This window comes from Sebastes fasciatus, chromosome 9 (genome assembly GCF_043250625.1).
Source record: "Sebastes fasciatus isolate fSebFas1 chromosome 9, fSebFas1.pri, whole genome shotgun sequence".
Classification (NCBI taxonomy): domain Eukaryota; kingdom Metazoa; phylum Chordata; class Actinopteri; order Perciformes; family Sebastidae; genus Sebastes; species Sebastes fasciatus.
Genome location: NC_133803.1, coordinates 20827264 through 20844469, shown reverse-complemented (window position 1 = coordinate 20844469; position 17206 = coordinate 20827264). Strand labels below are relative to the sequence as shown.

Sequence of the window (17206 nt, the reverse complement as noted above, 5' to 3'; positions counted from 1 at the left end):
AGAGAGAAAACAACAAACCGCTCTTTATCTGACAGGGGAGGCAGCTGCTCGGGCCGGGGCACCTGTGTGCCTGCTGCCTCCCAGGCCGACGCCAAGCTCCGCCCTAGTGCCCGCCAGTGCCAGACCTATGAAAGGTTGCCATGGCAACACCCCAGGCCCGCAGTCTGAAATAAACAACCTTTCAACCTCATCTGAGGAGGGTAACCTTTTAGATGATCTGTGGCCAGGCTGAGGTTGCGCTGGCACCACCGACGTGACTAATTACTCCTTCGCCAGGTTCACATTGTACCTACTTTATCTGTTTGTGGAGAATTAGAAGGGCTCAATTTCTGAAGGCAAAAGAGCGTACCCACCTGTTCTTGCGCCTGCCCGAGGCAACACAGAAATCCTGCAGGACCAAGGCAGCACCATTGTTTCAGGGCAATTACCCAGGCTAGATTAAAAATCAACTATCATTGAGCAGATGTCCTGGATCTTTTTCCCTGCACGGAGGGGAGGGATCTTATTACATCTCACCAGGCGGGGTACGGACAGTGGAACCCTTTCCTTACGATTGGATATGTCCTCTCTGTTTAGAGTCTACACACACACACACGCACACACACACACACACATGCTCGCCGGTGTAGAGGACAAGGCTTGTGGTTCTAAGCAGAATTGACATCCCATTCATTTGAGCTGGTCAGGGTCTGATGTCCCCCATCTTATCTTACAAGGCTTAGCGCTGTGAAATGACATTGGCCCGGCTCCAGCGAAGACCAGTGCAGTGGCTAGCATCCCTGAAGCTGGCTCACTCTGCACCGCACACACACACACACACAGCGACGCTCGGCTGTCTGTCTGCAGCTTAATACTGTGTTATGGTTAAACGCCGCCATTCAGTATCATTTCACAGCTGTTAATGTTCCGAAGCGGTCACTGTCTGTCATTGCTAAAAATACCCTCTGACAAGAGCTCACTAATTGATGTCAAATGTGAAGCTGAACTTGTCAAGTAATAGGAGCTGATTGCTGCATAGATTGGTGCTATGAAATTGGACAAGTGCACTTCAAATGTTAACTTGATAAAGTCTGCATTGGGATATAAAACAGGCTGGGCTCACTTGTGAGACAAACATTTTACCGAAAATCCCCAGTCGAATTTGCCTGAATATGTTCTCTGGTTTGTTTTCTCAGCTCTTGTTGTTAGTGGTCACTTGACGGCAGTGATGCAGCAGGATGAGGAGGCGGTTGCCATGGTGAACACACTCACAGGAGTAGGAATCTTTTGTGTGCAGGACTTGTGACATAATTGCCTTCATTATTTTTCTTGTTAGGAACAATAAAAGATGTGCGAATATATACAAACGGATAATTTCTTGAACGCATCGCAGAAGCAAGTATGTGAGCATGATAAACATGGTCGTGTCTAGAAGGTAACCCGCAAATTGTGAAATCTGTTCTGAAATCTGCAAAAACTCTCGTGAGACTTGCTGCCCGACAACCTATCCTAACCTTATCTATTCAAGATCAATGCCTAACATTAAAGCAGCAGTAGAATTGGATGAAATATGATTTTTTTAAAAATAAGTTATTTTTATAAAACGGTCACTACATCCTGACAGTAGTGTAAGAGACAGGTAATCTGAAAAAAATTGTGTGCCTCTGTGTCTTCCGGTGCTCCTAATGGCATCTTTAAGATTTCACGGACCGGAGGAAAACATCGCCAAAAATATTCTGCCTACTGCTGCTTTAACTATTCAAGGTCAATACCAAACCTTCACTATCTCCAGTTTTCCAACTCGCGGGTTATCTTCTAGACACAACCGTTAAACACTATCACTTTGACTTACTGCATGCCCGTCGGCTATATATCCACCACCTGTGTGTGAATAGCTTGTCGATTAGATTGTGAGGCAGCAGATGAAACAAAACTATTAGAAACAGATGACATTTTAACAATGTGCTGTGTGTTCCATCGTCACCAGCGTCACACCGTGTTGTTTGACTTTGAGGTAACAAATGAAATCCTGCCAGCGCGGCCGTACTGTAGCCTGCTATCCATGTCAGTAGTTTCATTTGCCCTGCTTGTCCCCGTCTGTTCTTTTGAAGGTTTTACTCTTTCATCCCCCTTCATTTAATCTCGCCCGTCGTGACAGCAGCGCTCCTGTCCCTGTGTTTCCATGTGGGGCGGGTTCACAGCGAGGAGTGTGGGAGGGTGGGTGATTGATACTGGCGGGCCGGCGGCTCTGGTAGCAGCGTGGAGCGGTGAGAATACGGCGCCGTGAGATGATAGAGGTGGCATATGATAAACGAATAGGTGATGAAATGAGGCCTTTGAAGGGAAACTATTTCTGTTCCCACCTCAAGGGTTCATTATTTACTTTTTCGCTTTTGTGTTTCCACTGAGGACAAAAACAACCTTCAAATACTATAGAGCTCTGAGGAATAAGTATAGTACTTTACCTCTAACATTTTTTTACCAAACTTAAAGTTCTGGGAATGATGTTGAAATAAAAACCCAGCTCTACTAGTTTGAACATCACTGACAACATTGTTTGACTTTATTCACGTTCACTCTTTGCTTCATCACATCCTCTTGATTGCTGGATAAATCTTCCTGGGCATTGCTTGTGCTCTGCTCGGCGTGGTCCATTAATATTCCAATCATCTCCTATATCAGATAAAGAGAGAGAGACAGACTCCTCTTCATCTCTCAAAACACCAGCTGTGCAGAGCCGTGAGACATGCACACAGAGCTGTAAACAGAGCACTGCAGACACATTAATACATTCATACATGCAGGCAAACTTATATAATTGAGGAGTTTGCAGGCAGCGGCATCAATTTTGCATGGCGTTCATCCTGCATGATTCACGACGTGCACAGACTCTTGTTCTTTCCTTAAAAGAATTTCAAATCGAGGCACCTGCACACTATATAGGAAAAAGTGAGGAGGAACTGAGCGAGTACATGTGCAGATATCACCTCCTGCAGTCAGGTGGGTGTTGATATGCTGCTGGCGCCCCAACAGTCCCTCCTTTCATATCCCACTCATCTCCCCCGTCCCACTGCCAACCCTTCATTTCTCAGAGCCTCTCTGTCACTCACGCTCCACACTATCCTTGTGTCCCCCCCCTCCTGAAACTCGAGAATTGCATCGAAGCAGTAGTTTTACCCCGTGCCCCTGGGCTTTGCCGGTCCCCGCTCCTCTAAAGCGATTAGTCACTCAGGCATCGAGTGGACCAAGAGTCTGGAAGCTTCTGATAGAGGACCGCTCGCAGCCCGAGTGACAAACTCAAGGACATTTTAGTGTTGTTGTTGCTGTTTGTTGCCGTTGTTTATGTGGAGGGCTGCGTGCGAGTGTCCAGCTCCTCGGGGCCGAGTCGAGGCAGCGAGCCATGGTAATTACATGCCACTCGTCACAGCGCTTTCCCTCTCTCTGCCCTGACCATCGCCAGCAAAAAGCTAACAGCTTGTGTGTTATCTTAGTAATGATTCACCCATCAGTTCACATGGACACAGCACTCTCCCGTCTCCCTGCACACAAACACTCACCCCGTGCTCTTGCACGAATTCACCCGCTGCAACACAGCTACGTTTAAAATGCACAGCCTCAGTGTCACAAATACTGGGCTCCATTTCCCTTCTGAATTTCGATTTTCTGCACTCCAGTGCCTCATTTAGTTATATTTAGGATCAGCTAGACGAATCTGAAACCCATCAGCGTGCATCTTAACACACACAGGGTAAATTGGTAAGGTTGCTGAGCAATACAGTGGGTTACCTTGTTTCCCAGGAAACAACAAAATCCAATTAAAGGAGCCCATGAACCATAGCAACATGTGGTAAACACAGCATGGCACCGCCGCGAGGTTGTTATTCAATCATCAGAAGTAAAACAAACAATTACTGCAGAATGACCCTAATGCAGGAACAAATGAGAATTTATGCATGAGGAAGCGTGGGTTGGGAGTGGAAGTCATCCATCCCTCATCCACGTCGGCAAGAGACTGTTCGAGTTCCTTATTCACAAGAATAATGATAATACTGATGAGACAGGCATTGTGGGGAATTTATTATTTTGCTGTCTAAATGTCTTTCATGTTCAGGACAAAGCATTTCCAGTGGTTTAGCATTTCAAAGAGAATCCGCGATATCGTTGTTATTAGGATTGATGGAGGTATGTTACCAATGCTAATTAACCGATGCTAATTGTGTGGTTTAATAAATTCTAATCAGGAGGGCGGCTTCTTAGAGTTGATTAATTTTTCATAATGCCTCATTTATTTCTCTTCCATGATTATTGTTTTTTGTTTTTTTTAATGTTAAGGAGATCATAACATCTGCGGAAGTACTGCAGGTGGATGTAAGCTGCTCCAATGATGACTGAGTAAAATAACACCTGGATAATTAGCTGATAGGAATTCATACGCGCCAACCTCTTATATTACACCCTCAATATAGATCACCTATACAGACGGATGTGTATTCTCGTCACACGCTGTGGCGGCGATGAGGGATCCATATGAATAGGATTCATTGTAATTTTATGGAGGGGATCACATTTCAAAGCTCGCTCACTCTCCCAGTTGCTATGGCAACAGTCTAACAGAGTTGGGGTTAGATGAATGGATGGGAGGACGGGCGGACTAATGCAGCGAACATTGATCCACACTGCAGATGTTATTTAATCCCCCCTTATTAAAATAAAATGTTATTTTAACCCCCATTATTTAACTTTTATTAGCAGTATGTAAACATTTAATACATGCTTAATAACACAGTATAATGTAGGTTGTAAACAAATTTAAGGACATTTTTAAGCTTAGAATTTTACATCTTTATGGATTTGCATCATAAAGATTTATGAATTGATTATCTGCTGCTTAGAAATGGACTTTTATTCGGAAATATTTGCAGAACAGTGTCATAGAAAATGCAGTGACTTGCAGGGCTCCATGAATGAATACAGAAATTGTGGATTATTACTATTATTTAAACATGAGGACACACTTCATAACCTTTTTCTATTTAAAATAAATATAAATAACATTTATAATGAAATGAAATGGCCATTATGAAAGGCAAACTCTCTGTAGAAAGAAAGAGCTGACAGCAGCAGTGCTGTAGCAGAGACGCTGCTGGTGTGGACACCACAAGCGTGAGACACAGCAGGTCAGCGAGGTAGCCGCCACGCGCTGCTGATGTACTAGGGTTGTTAATAATTAACCGTTTAACCGTTTACTGACATTAAGCATTTAACCGATTAACGTTATCGGTTAAACGGTTAAAGAAATATTAATAATTAATTAAAAAGCTGAACAAAACTGAGCGGAGCGGAGCTGAGGAGTTGTTACCTCGTAGCATTTATTCACCGACAAACAATCTGTACACACACTGCTACACCTACGTTCACAACTATAACGCCACCAACAACCCCACACTCACCGCCACCACACACGCACGGTCTGTCGGACACTTGCTAAAGTTACGTCGCGCTGACAGAGCGTATGTCTGTGACTGGAGCTCCTAGCTGCTAACGTAGCACAAACACACACACTGTTTGTCGGACACTCGCTATTGTTACGCCGGGCAGACACACAACTAACAACCTGCTAAATTAAACTAAATATACGGTGGAGACTTTTGCTGGGAAAGTGGCTGCATGTCCGCGACACTACACTCAGCAGCGTGGCTGCTAACTCTCCCGGACGGTGAGCTGGAGACAGTGAACGCAGCACGATGGCTGCTACAGTAACTCTCCTCACAGTGAACTGGGGACTCAATTGTCTGTTGTGCTTATACACTGCAGCTGGCACACCGCTGCATGCAAGGCACAAATCTTGTCAGTTAACGGTTAATAATCGGTTAACGAGGGTCGGTTATCAGTTAATAGCATCAATTTAGCATCCCTAAACTGTACACTTCTTAGGGCAGCTTGCATTCAAACGCACATGTATTGTATTGAGACGCCACCGCAATAATGGTGACTTGTTTACTTCCCCCGGATTTGTGTATATATCAACACAAAAAGATTAAACAGAAAACTTAAACTTAATTATTGGTGAAGCAATATCTTGTGAAACTGCTGCACACTCATGATGTCATGACGCCCTGTTCATATTTTCTGTTTTTGGCTGATAGCGTTGCTAGTGTGTTTGCAGCCAGATGGCCTTGTGTGCATCTACAGCTGACTCACAGTAACTGGTAGCGGAGGCTTTGCTCTTCACTACAGGCTGTTAATCATGCTATTCTGAGCCGCGGTCAGGCATCTCTCCCTTTCCCCTGATATACGGCGTTTAGCAGAATGGCAGCGAGATGATTAAATCTTGTGTTGCAGAAATGTTGCACAGAGAGAAAGAGATTGCCTGTGTGCAGCCGAGCTGATGCTGGATGTGATTGAGTCGTCCTTGTGATTGGAACCCCCCCTCCTCTCTCCTCGCCTCCCCGCCCCGTCTTGAGACTGGTTGTGGCTTGTAACCATGGCGACAGCATGGTCGTGTTACCTGCATAGAGGGGGAAGGAGGGGAGCTCGTGACTTCGAAGCTTGGGTTACTAGCCGTGGCGGATGGAGGGAGGTCGAGTGGGGGGAAGGGGGGACTTCACACAAAGACCACACTGTTCTCTGCACGTCCATTCACTGCTCGAGCAGCCAGTGAGGGAAACAAGATCAATAGCATGAAGTAGTTGATTAGAGTAACTCAATATTACGACTTCAGTTTCCAGAGATGCTTTTAGAGCAGGTCGTCTCTGTCTGTCCCTCATGTGAGCAGACCGAATCATTGCCAAGCTCCGCACGCCATGAATAACCTCCTAAACATAGGACTGACTTCATCGCTCCCAACGGGAATCCTAGTGACACATATTTACCTTAGCCTCATGCTGCAATCACATAGCTTACATGGAAAGGGAGCAGCAGAGTTTAATGTGCTCTCCCCTGAGATCTAAAGCAGGTTTCATTAATTGCACGCGCAGAAATTACTACGTGTCACGGCCGTCAAACAAACCATCTATGAATTGCTTTGGCGTAAGTTTTCTCTCATTAGGCTCACTAATTTGTCACTCATCTTTTTGTAGAGCCGCAGTATGCACCTCGCCCTGACTAGTCTGACTTCAAGGCCTCCTTCAGTCTTTATTTACACACCGACTTATTATTGAGCGGCTGCTTTACACAGAGAAGTAATTAATTTTTGACCAACGATGTGCCAGTTGCTTGACAACAGCAATTACATCTTAATGAGTGAAAAGCTTAATGTCAAATGATTGAGATGCAGCTGGATCGGTGCTTAATAGCTTTTAAGCCCTTTGAAAAGCCAATAGTGACAACACGCGCTGGCTTAAATACACATTTTCATCTTCAAACGTTATCTTGTAGGGCGTGATTTATGTGAGGGCACTGAAGTCTCAGTGCTCGGTGAGTTATGTGTTTTATAAATGATTGAAGAGCAATATTTAAAACCTGCAGACTGAAGGGCAGCAGACAGGGTGAAATCTTTAAAGAGACAGTTTCTGTCTGAGCTGTTCAAATATGCCAGTGAGGCTGTCAGAGGCTCACCTTTTGTATTTTCTGTGTGGTTTACCTTCAGCAGAGTGAGGTGAAGTCAATACTGAAACTGTACATTCACTCAGCGCTGAGCAGCTGCACAAATGGCCTCAGGTTTCCCCCCTAGAAGCAGGCCAACGAATTCCAGCGACGCATCAATGGGGTTGTTGTTATGATGGAGCGAGGCTGGCAGTGGCCAGATTTGGAAGGACTGTTGCCATGGAGACCACTCGAAGGGCCAAAAGCAGCTGTAGACAGTCAGCTGATGCCCTTTGGGTAAATCCTTTCAAACATGATTTGCTTACTTCTTTATTTATTTATTTCTCTTTCAGCCAAGAGAAAGCCCCCTCACGACGCACAAATCGCCTCCGCCATTTTGTGTCCTGTGAGAGGATGTAGGTGGAAAGCTCACACATCCTACATCAAAGTGGGCATGTCTGTATCACACATACTATTTTAAATTAAAAAAATCATGCATCAAAATGTAAAATTCTGTCTCTCAAAAATATGATGCATTACAATTAGCTGATAAATCAATTACTCACTAAAAAGAAAGTTAATCAGACACTATTTAGATACGAAATTTCAAGCAAGCTTCTTAAATGTGAGTATGTTCTATATGTTATTATATCCATGTAAAGTGAATATCTTTGTGATGACCGTGATGTCACCCATTGGTTTGTGGACTGACATTTTGAAGCCTCGAGTTCTGCATTTAGTCCGTCGTCATCTTGTTTTTTGGAACCAGAAGTGACACCAGAGGGTGGAGCTAAGTACAACTGAATGTTGAATAAGACATTTCTTGGCGACCAAAAAGATTAATATTAACTTTCATGAACTGACAACACACTGTGAAAGGGTTAAAGTTGAAAGACAAAAACACGGACAACTCCCAGACCAGACAACACCGTGGTAGCGACCTGTCAATCACAAAGTAGCCACGCCCTAAAGCATCCCCTGCTTTATGGTCTATTTGACTCTAAATGGGACTATAATTTACTAAATGAACATCATGCTGTATTGAAGAAGACTTGAAACTAGCGATTGAGACCATAAACTCATGTTTACAATGTTTACTGAGGTAATAAATCAAGTGAGAAGTAGGCTCATTTTTTCATAGACTTCTATGCAATCACACTTCTTTATGCAACCAGAGGAGTCGCCCCCTGCTGGCTATGAGAAAGAATGCAAGTTTAAGGCACTTTTGCATCGGCTTCACTTTTCAGAACTCGAGGTTGCACACTGGTTTTGATCTGTTAGTCACACAAAACAACACATTTTAAGTGCTATTTTCACAATTTTCTCAAATTTTAGACCCAGATTATTTTCATTATCAATTGATTGCTTCTGGAGATAAGAGGCCCTTTGTTTCCGAGCCCACTCCATGTTAATGTATTCAGCGTGTCACCGTGTGTGTCACATGCTGCATGTGTTATATGTGTCGTCTCTTGTCGAACAGGCCGACGTCTGTGTGTGTGTGTGAGCGGTGGTGAATTGGACCTGTTTGAACAGATAATGCAGCCCAGCACGTCAAAGAGGACAATGGGATCTTTTCTGGTCCGGAAGAGAGTGTGTAACACTATCTGCGGCTTAAATGGAGCGAGACAAAGAGTCAGGGGATCGTCGTGTATCACCACTGCCACTGTCCTGCAGGAGACAACAGTGGGTGTGTGTCATCGCTCAGTCTCCAGTTGCTGTTTTGTGCAAGTCATGAATGATATTGTTGCACCATGTGAAGGGACCTCGCCTTATTATAAGTGAATATCATAAGACTGATGTTGTGCGGCCTTGTAGCTTGGTTCCACGTCAGCTGATTATATTAAGCAAAGTGGTGAAATCTCGCTGAGCTTGTTTGAACGTTGGGGAGTTGACTCTGGTAATCCTCATTTGCTTACAGCTGGTGGTGCTCATTTGCTTACTCAGGTGAGTAAGGGCGAGACATACCTGCCATCATCACTGTTTACTCCTCAAACATCATAAAGAACAGGTGTGTCTGTGTGGAACAAAGTTTTGGGTCATTATAGTTTTAAATGACGTCTTACATATAAGTTTAATAGAAATTTCTAACAAATTATTTAACAACTACAAGTTCAAAAATCACCACAAAACATGTGATCACTTCACAACCCGAGAGTGACATTTTAAAGGTGTGATATTTGAACCTGCAGTGAAAGGTTGAGGTGGGTGTGGGTTTGTGTGCGCATGATCTGGCGCTTGTTTACACTGCAACTAATCCGGCTCACCTTACCTCGCTCTACCAGTAATCGTGGGAAAGAATGCGGCTCCTCTACTGTACTTGTTTTCCTTTGTGTCGGGAGGTGTGAACGGGTCATAACGTGATTCGCTGCCGCCGCTTCTCATGACAGTCGTGCCTCCCAGGTGTCACCTTTCCAGATCATCGTGTTGATACTGTGTAATGGGGAAAGACTCCAAACAAACTGGAGCTGCAGTGACCTCATTTGCCTCGGGAGGTTCACAGCGTACAGCCGTGGTTTCACTTTACATTCATCATTGTGCTCTGAAACCATAATTAGTGTGAAAGATGATTCAGATGGAGCTGGTCCAGCTCGCCTCTTGGTAATAGAAATGATTAGGATCTTATTGCTGAAACCTTATTAGAAGACATTATTTACTGATGTAGATTGCACTGTAACTAACATGAGACAATCAAACTTAGTGCATAAAGTTGGTGATATCGATCCTGTTTGGACGTGTGTCAACTAGGGCTGGCAATCGATTCAAATGCAAATTAACTAATATACCTTAAAGGGAGATTTGTCAAGTATTTAATATTCATATCAACATGGGCAAATATGTTTGCTTTATGCAAATTTCTATATATTTACACAAATCAATGACAAATATTGTCCAGAAACCCTCACAGGTACTGCGTTTAGCATAAACAAATATCAAGACCAACAACCTTCCCAACAAGACTAGTATAACATAGTTGGTACCAATGGATTGCTCTATAGTTTCATATACCAGTATCTTCGCCTCTAGCTTTAAAACTGAGCCCGCTACAACTTAAAAATTGCAAGTTGCGTAAATGCATTAAAGAAATTTGTGCCGTCAAAACGAATTTGCATTAAACGCGTTAATATGGCATTAATCTTGACAGCCCTAGTGTCAAAAATAACTTTTACACTGAGTTCCTGCATTTCAGTTGCTGCATTCATAAACATGACACGTGCTGTGTCTTTCTACTTACGAGGTCGTGAATACCACGAGAGGAGGGCGTTCATATGGACTCTTCTCGTGAACACGGTAAAAACGACCCCATTGCAAGGCACCATAATAGCTGAAGCCCGTGTGTGGAGCTTGAACCCAAAATTCAAATATGCACAAGTGCTTTCACAACTTCTCCTCTGCACACATCAGCAAAAGGCCCCAGAAGGGTAAATGCTGACCACTTGGCAGAGGTTTGGTAGAGCTCCGCCACATTTGGGCCCATTTAAAGCAATGTTTCCCAGCCGTCAGCAGCTGCTTTCCATCAAGTGGCATTTTCCTTGTCTACCCCCCTAGCCACCTCCCCCTCCACCACCACCACCATCCCGTCTTTCTTCACGTCAAACTTGGCAGGCAAGTTTACACTCTGATTTTCAAAGCCGCCCTGTTCTCTGTCAAATGTTGCGTGGCAACATCAAACGCTCTGCCGGACAGAGCCTTCCTGGGATTCCAGCGTGGTGGGCGGATAATTGGAGGCAGGCCTCAGCGGATCTGGCAGATGTGTGATGAGTTTTTACTGGAGCGTTGTTTTTTTTTTCTTTTGGAGTGGTGTGTATGTGTGCGTGGGGTGGGGTGAGAGACGGGTTTTAGAGGGAAAACACAAGGGCTTTCTTTGTTGTCGTCCCCTTCACCCTCCCTAAAGATGGCCACAGGGGCGTCTTATTGGCCCAGTGGCCAAGTCAGGGCTGAGTGTGGCAGTAAACATTGCATACAGACACGATATCTGAACCCAGCATGTGGAATTTGATGTCTTAGGTCTGACTCACAAAGCCTTTAAGCCTCCAAACATTTCCACATGTCCTGTCCTTGGTTTTCTCTGTTTCACTTTTTCTGGAAGCTGCCGTTTTTTTTGTTACTTTTGCAAAGACACCCAGATAATTACTGCGCACTCTAGTCTGGGGGTTGACCGCAAGTTTGGATGAAGGTCACTGCAGTTGCTGTCAAACATATAGTGATTACAAAGACGCTCAGGAATTCCCCCCCTTTTCCCTCCGCCCGCTCACCCCACTGTAAAAGCAGGAATGCTGGACTTGGATTCTTAGTTTTCCTGTCCATCCATCATTGAGCAAGCATAACAGGGACCCCAGACCAGCTCCTCCCAAGCCAAGGGTGGGCTTCCACTCAAAGTGCAAGAGGCCAGGGCTCAGTGGAGGGCTGCGGAGAGGGAAGAGAGGATGGGGGGGGTTGTTGGGAAATTGTTAGACAGAGAGGGAAATGGACAAAGAAAAAAAAAGACATGCAGACAGAGTTCCAAGAAAAAAAAGAATGAAACACAGCCCTCCCATGTTTTTGTTAAGTCCCTCGGGCTCATGCAGACAGTATTAAGTTTAATTTTTTTCTTTTTACACAGGAAGGCGGTGCAGATGTTCCTGAGAGCAGGCCTGCGGTTTCCCTGTTTTCCTTTCGCTAGTCTGTTCCCGGCTCTCCAGCGTTGCCAAGGCGCTCCCTTACTCGGTGCTGGCGTTTTTGTTTTTCCTGAGAGTGGGGCTCCAACAGGAGGGTCATCTTCAGGCCAGCTCCAAATGAGAAATAGTTGGCCGGCTGCCCTGGCGGCCGCTCAAATCCGCCCTTTTGAAAAGATTACTGTGCTGCTGCTGCCGCCGCCTCCTGTGGGGCATGCCAGATCTGCTGAGGGGAGAGGAATGTGCAGGAGGGCTGGAAGAGGGAGGGACGGGGGGGCACCGGGGGGCCACATTTCATTCGACCTCTTTCAGAAAGTTTTTCTCATTACTTTTCTTCTCCCTCTCCTCCTCAAATGTTTCAATTTGTGCTGCGCAGAACAGGACGTGGACTGTTCCCAAATAAAACCCGACAGGGTTTTTCCACCCAGCCAAGAGTTGTGTGACACAGTCCAGTTCAGCCTCCTCCCTCCCCTGGTTGTCTTTTGGCTGCTTGTTTTTGTTTCTTGGGGACCAGTGATGAATGATCGATTGATAGCGTTAAGGCCCACTGTGGGACTGCCGCGGGCTATCTCTGCTAAGCTGCTTTGCCTGATAGGCTGCTGACTGTGGAGACTCCAAAGCCGGCGCAATAAAAGTTGATTTGTGGGGGCATCGTGAGAAGCCCCAGACACTTAAGAGAGGTGTGCATGTCTCCCCTGGCCTGTCACAATCAATACTACCCCACCACCGCTGGGCCTCTCTGTCTCCACCGTGTTTACTCTTAAATAATGCATCACACTCTCGCACAAATACCTTCCATTCACACTAGGGATGGAGACCATTAGCAGTGGCCGTGTGGAACAATGAAATACAGCCTCTGCGTCCTCTTTCTTTTTATACAAGCAGCAGATAGAGCATTTTCCTTCTCTTGAGTGCTTCTGCGAGGCATCATTTTAGTGCTGCCTGACCTAATTTAACAACCTCAACATCCAATCTTTTCAGGCTCTGATTACACACCCGCCTAGTTTCAGCTTGGATTAACCTCTGAAAAGAACTCTATAACAATTAGTGGAACAATGGAGATAAAAGGCCTTGCTTGAGCTAGGTTGTCTGAACCTGACATATTTTGCCCCTCTTAACTGCGTGCCCTGAGGGGACTTCCATGTTGTTTTTATGAAAACTGTTACCACAGTATATAAAACGGTATATTAACAAGGCGTCTAGCAAAAGGAAACACTTCTCCGCTATTATATATTACTGTTTATGATTCTCTCAGCGATCATGTTACTGGAGACTTTGATAAATGCTGAGTAATTACATCACCGCTCCACTATAAGAATGTAGGAGCCTCCCCAGGGATCATTAACTGCTGACGGATTTGGAGTGATGAGGCCTTGGTGGGTGGTCCTTATCTGAAACAGTCAGGAAACAGGGCCAGACCCATAAACACCCCACTCACCACAGAGGAAGCATCCGTGTATGGAGACCACACCCTAAGTTGCTGTAAACCTTGAATGTGCCCAAAATATAAGAAAAAAGGGGTTTCGTCCAAATCCCTGACTCCCTATGAGAGCAGCTGAGGCAGAGAAAACAACAACCCAGCTTGGTTTAATTTGCAAGACTGGTCTGTTCCAGTAAACATTACCGCGCATGCAGTCAGAGCATTGCTATCAGTGTGTCTGCTCCACGCTGACGCTATAAGAATAGCAGTGTGTGTTCCTGAGTCACATCATCTGCTTAGCAACACGCACGCCGGGGAGAGCGGGACGGAGCGATGTGATTGGGGGAGACCAGGACCCTCAGGACACTGAGCGCTAATTGCAAAGCTGTTTTTCCTCCTCCATTTTTAACAGATGCAATACGCCAGCCACAGAAAGGGGGTTGCATAACAGGATTTTACAGCAGATCCCCCTCCTCCTTCTCCTCCTGTGGCTCTCCCTCCATTTCCGTCCTTTCATGCACCCCCACTCCACCCTCTCCCTAACAACTCCATCTCTTCCTCTCCATCCACCCATAACAGCTGGAGCTGAGCCAGATGCTTCTGATGCTACCTTAAAGAATACACACAGACAAAAGACTGTATTTTTACTGCGACTGGTGTTAAAAATGCATGCAATACACCTACAGTATCTCCCGATTCGATACTATCACGATACTTGGGTGCCGATGCGATATTACGATTTATTGCAATTTTTGTTAACTTTTTTAACTCTACACCATGGGAAAAAGTTGAATCATACAGTTCTAGGGACTTTTAATTGGAAAAATATCTAAATGAATACATTAAAATGTTTGATTTTCAGCATGTATGTAGTCAGAGATGTCCTGGAGACAAATATACCAGTCATTTTCGGGTATTATTTATTAATTTTTTTCCAGCAACCCAAAAATCAAAGAATAAAGACATTTCCCTCACAAATTAGTGGTATTTTCTTTTTAATTTATAAGGGACATGTAATATTTTATACATCTGGTGAATAAAATCCAATCAATCTTATTTCCAAATATGTATTTTGTATATACAGTTCTCTTTGTTCACACCTTATTTTGAAAACCGGATTTAGCCACATGTGTATACTTCTATATAAGTCCGTCTCTAGCTCCCCCGTCAGCTCCGTTCTCTTTATACATCCATGGTCAGCTCCATCGGGGCCGTTTGAATGCATTTAACATATATGTCAGTATATGGGTGCTCTACAGTTGTAGCGTCGGCCCATTTGACCACGGAGATGCGAGTGACGGCTGGCTGTTCCGCGTTAAAAAACAATTTCAAAATCGTTTCCCAATCTTAATGCTTATATGTGCGTATTTGAGACACAAAATAAAAATCCTTTGTTAATTGGTTCGGAGACAGTGTTGTTGACCTGACTTAGGTCTTGGCAGTCGTGACAAAGAGCTCAGTGTGGCCAGCCTTTGTGCTGCAGAGCTGGAAGAGCGGTTTCCATATTGGGACAATATGCACCGTGACCTCTGACCCTGCTTAGAGGCGGCGGCTGGAGAGCACTCGGAGATTCGCTACCCAGAAACACAAAGCATTCCAGGCTCACACACACACATCCACAAACAGGAGAAACAGAAAACATGTTGGCACAAGTCGACAACGCACACATGCACACCAACTGTTACTTTTCGTTCATCAACCCTCCGGGCCAAAAAATTACACATGCAAGCGTTTTGCTGTCTGACGGGGGCAGGGCAGACTTGGCTGCGGGGGGGGGGGGGGGGGGGGGGGGGGGGGCTGAGAATATTTGCAACACACAGGCTGGTGAGCTCACTCTGTAAGGCGAACATGAAGTATTTGTTGCCACAGGGCCAAGAGAGAGAGCGAGTGTGCATCAGCATGAGGGGGTGGGATTTGTTGTGCTTTGTGGGAGATGGGAGTGGGAATTAGACATAGCTGTTGTATGACTTTTAGTTCAGTACACTTTCCGTCCCGGAGAAAACGAAGAAGAGTTACGCAATGCAAATATTACTCAACCCTGATTACAGTCTTTCATGTGAACACCAGGGAGAAGTACTATGTGCCAGGGCGTGTACAAGGAATACACAAAATATAAAGGACATCTGTGATTGCACAACAAAAACTCTCATTGTCACTGATTCAGAAAGTGCCTCTACCGTTTTGTACTTTGTGCATGCATGCATGTTCAGAGGAACACACTCTTGCGCACTCTTTTTCATGTTTGGCTGACTACATCTGCCATCCACAATAACCCTCGGAGTGATGTCCAATGTGCTGAGTATGTTCTGATGTTTGTGTGCTTGGTTAGCGAGGGTGAGGGGAGGATAGTCCAGAAATAGAAATGTTTCATGAAAACATCAGAATGGAGAATCATTTCACTGTAAAGGCTAGTTTCATAATGGCCCTGGAGGAACTGAGGCTTGTCTGTTCCATTTGAGCTCCCGTTTTGCCCTAATTCACTTCTGCAACTCGAACGTATTTAACCCAATGTCAGCTCCGACTACCCTCACTCTCTTATCTCAGCCTTTACTCCTGTCAGGTCATGTTTGTTACGAAAGAAATGCTTTTTTTTTTTGTCTGGGAAAGTGCTGTTAACATCAGAGCTGTGATGATGACGGAGTTACTGTATGTGAGGCAGCAATCATTTTCCCTCTGAATGCCGGTAAGGAGAGGGAAGCACAACCATGAGTAAACAAGGTGCGGCTCCGTCGAGATGATTTTCAGAGGAAATTCATTTCCCTGCCCAATCAAGTCTGAGTCATTCTGTTTTTGTGTATTCTCCCTGAATATGTGTGTGTGTGTGACAGCAGCCCAGTCCCAGAGCCTTTTCTGGCAGGAGGCTTTTTGACTTGTCGGGGCTCAGGGCAGAGAATGTTTATGTAAGTGGCCAAAAATAGGCAGCACATTTTGTCATGTTTAACGTGAGTCATGAGTACACCAACTCTCTAAGCACAGCAGCAAGGGACTATGTGGCCTCTATTTTCTGTTATTCAATGCGTGTCAGCATACTAACATGTTCATAATGATAATGATAACATGCTGATGTTTGGCAGGTGTAATGCTCACGTTGTTCACTAAGGGTTGGAATCACCAGAGATACGATATTATCATGATACTTGAAGGAACAGTTTGTAGGATTTGGCAGGATCTAGCGGTGAGGTGAGGAGATCGCAACCAACTAAAGCCTCTCCTGTGTGCCAAGCGTGTTGGAGAGCTACGGTGACCGACGCAAAAACGCGAATGGCCCTCTCTAGAGCCAGTTGTTGTAAGAGTAGTGTAGGTCATTTGGAGCAGACCCAGTGCGTTGAGTGTGTGTGTACATTGGAAGTGAGTGGTGAAGCAAAAGAGAGAGAAAGCGGCAGCGACGGGAGCGAGTAACGTTATCGACTCTGGCCCAAGCAGGAAAAGTGCAGTTTGTTTTGTCCGTTCTGAGCTACTGTAGAAACATGGCGGTGCAACATGGCGGACTCCGTTGAGAGGGGACCCGCTCCCTATGTAGATATAAACAGTTCATTCTAAAGTAACAAAAACAATATTCTTATTTTTATTAATATTATATTCCATTTCTGCCAATAGATCCCTCTAATTGTTACACACTAGTCCTTTAAGT

At 44.9% G+C, this 17206-nt stretch overlaps 1 long non-coding RNA gene across 4 annotated transcripts in view; it reads left to right on the top strand.

Moving 5' to 3' along the window:
• Positions 1 to 14303, top strand: part of LOC141774185 (uncharacterized) — a 58448-nt gene extending 44145 nt beyond the window's left edge. For all 4 annotated transcript variants that reach the window (XR_012595262.1, XR_012595259.1, XR_012595260.1 and 1 more), the window contains one exon: positions 12104 to 14303. This is a non-coding gene — a long non-coding RNA (uncharacterized LOC141774185). The remainder of the gene's footprint in view (positions 1 to 12103) is intronic.
• The last annotated feature ends 2903 nt before the right edge of the window (positions 14304 to 17206 follow it).